Genomic DNA, 3032 nt, shown 5'->3' with positions numbered 1-3032 from the left:
CACCATCAAAGAAGAATCCAAAACTTGGAGAGATCAGATTCAGATTCAGAAGAAAGAGCCCATCACTCCTCCCCAAATAACCATACAAAATCCGGTTAAAGAGGAAGAGAAATCAACAGCCAAAGCATCTTTTTTTACTCGCACATTCTTGAATAAGCCCGAGAGAGGGGAAGACTACACAATACTCCAAGCCCTCTTGAGCACCGACATGATTGTCCTGTTTGTTGCAACCTTCTGCGGTTTAGGTACAAGCTTAAACGCCGTGGACAACCTCGGGCAGATCGGGGAATCGCCTTGGCAAGCTCGCCACTAAATCGTCTACCGATTCTAAGACCCACTCCGACGATATGCTGGACATCTCACGCGCCTTCACTGATTTCTCCACCTGCTCCAGCGACATCTCCGGCGAGCTTCAGCGCCTCGCAACTCTCCCGGATCTCACTCTCAGTCAAGCCACCGCCTCTGACCACAACTAGGAGCCTTGTTCCGGTTTCCTGCAGAGAGAAATGTTTTCTACGGAGATAATCGAGAGCATCTCGCCGGAAGACCTCCAACCAACCGTCAAGCTCTGTGTCGACGGATTGCAGTCTTCTTCAATTGTAGTCAAGAGGTCGGCGGCGGCTAAATTGCGAAAAATCGGGCCGATAATTGGGGGTGGTGACGATGGGTTTAGAATATTTATAAAAATAATTAGGAAATTAGTTAAGGAATAAAAAATTAGAATTAAAAGTTTAATTTGGTCAAAATTGGAATTAAACATGTTGACCGTTAGTTTTTAACGGAAATGTTGACGGAGGACCAAAATGATCAAATTTCTATATGTTCAGGACCAAAAAATCCAAAAGATAATATTTATGACCAAAAAGGTAAAATAATCATATGTTCAGGATCAATTTTGGCATTTACTCCTTTTTTCTATTTTGGTATTTTGACGTGGTTTGTGAGAAACGTGCATAATTGAGCCGAAAAAGGAAGCCAGAACGCAAAGTCTGGAAATCTGGAGTCAAACGGCGACCGTCGGCGCCCGGCGGGCAGATCAATGCAGCGGTCCGCCTCGGAAAAATACGCTTGGAAGAGAAGTCTCGCCCGGCGACCGCCGGAAGTCGTGCGGTGGTCCGCCGCCGAGGAAACAGACTCTCTAGACTCCAACGCGGCGACCGCCGGCCAAGGTGCGGCGGCCCGCCGTAGAAAGGCGGCGAATTCGAGATGCCTTAGATTTGCTCCAAGATTTACCATATTTTGAAGATCTTTTCCTTCTACAACAAGGATTGGCTTTCCCCTATAAATAAGACCTCAAGCTTCATCAAAAGAGAGAGCTTCTACTTGCAAAATAATTTATTGAGATCAAGAGCTAGAGTACTTCACTTGTAAGGAGTTGGAGAAGGATTTCAAGAACATCAAGAACGACAAGGATTCAACCTATCCCTTCAATCTATGTGTTTAGCTTATTTCATCATGTGTAACTAAACTTATAGGATTCTAGGGATGTGTTAGTAACGACTTTGGTTATACAATTCCTTTTTCTATTTAATATCCGTTTTGTTTTTGCTTTGTTTCTTCCCTAAGTAGTTTTGATGTTGCATGATTGAGTGACACAATCGTGTATGATTTAATATAGCTTGCTTCATAATTGTGACAGAGTTCTAGCGAGTTAGATTCACTTAGTTGACGCTACAGTTAGCTTCCCTTAAAACGACACTGTTAATTGAGAGTGGAGACTTTTCAAGGGTCTTAAGAGCTTTATGGAGTTACGTGTTAGGATTGACAACCCTAATTTTGTAATCAACGTTTGCATCGCATGAGCATAAGCTAGGTGACTCGTTCTATCAAAGTAATAACTTTGCTAGGGTATTGTAGTTTGGAACTTGTATAGTCATAACTGTGAGCGCACATCCCTGGGATTCCCTTATCTCTATCGATTATCTCCGTGTTTTATTTGCATTTAGTTGTTATATGTTTTTTGTTATTTTTAGTTTTCAAAAGTTTTCCAAAACCTACTGCTTTTTCAGATAGTAATTGAGTCTTAGTAAAGGATAGACACTTTATATTTGTCTTCCTCGTGTTCGATATCCGGTACTGACCTTTGGCTATACTATATATACTCTGTATACTTGCAAGTTTATTTAGTGCTAATAAAAAGTGCATCAGGGACAGAGGGAGTATCATTTTTGGTCTAAGCTTTAGTTCCTAGAGAAAGTGGGGTTTCTCCGGTGAGAATATTTTCAGAGAGATCAAGGAAGTTTAACAAGGTGATGTTTCTGATGATCTATGGGATTCCACCACAGAATTTGTTGTTGTTCAAGTTTAAGATATAGAGATTTATAAGTTTTTTAATTGAATCTGGAATCAAGCCATCAAGAGTATTCTTCTCAATTCATCCTCGTTAAAGACACAAACTATTAATAATTTCATCAATGCTTCCTTCAAATTTGTTGTGGCTCAAATTCAACTCTATAAAAACCAATCTCGTTAAAGAAGATGATTTTTCCAGAGAGAGAATTATGATTAAAAGTTAAAGATTTAAGCTTGACAACAGAGCTCCATGAAATAGGGAGATATAAAATGAGTGTCCTCCATCATCCCACAGTTGAGGGGGACGCCCACCACACCCCCAACTACGTCACGGCTTCCCCTCACACCTATGCCCTAATGTGTTTACAAATTAGCTCTAAACATGAATTTCAGCTTGATAGGGCTTGTGATTCTTTAATTAGAAGGTACTCCATCTGTTCCCATAGAATTTGAACTTTGGGTATTAAAATTGGTAAAGTAAGAGAGGGATAAAGAAAAAAAGTAATTAAAGTATTGTTAGTGGAGAATGGGTCCCACCGCAATAAAGTGAAAAAAGTTTCCAAAATTAGAAACTGCATATTTTTATGGGACGGATTATAAAGGAAAGAGTGCATATTCTTATGGGACGGAAGGAATACCATTTAGAGTATGCACGACAGTGCTCTCCACGGAGAGCATGCATTTCACTTTTCATGGGCCCGACTCCACTTTTATTCATATTTTATTCTCTGCTCTTAGGT

This window comes from Salvia hispanica, chromosome 3 (assembly GCF_023119035.1).
Source record: "Salvia hispanica cultivar TCC Black 2014 chromosome 3, UniMelb_Shisp_WGS_1.0, whole genome shotgun sequence".
NCBI classification, from domain to species: Eukaryota; Viridiplantae; Streptophyta; class Magnoliopsida; order Lamiales; family Lamiaceae; genus Salvia; species Salvia hispanica.
The sequence above is the reverse complement of the archived record's forward strand: the minus strand, read 5'-3'. Positions refer to the sequence as shown.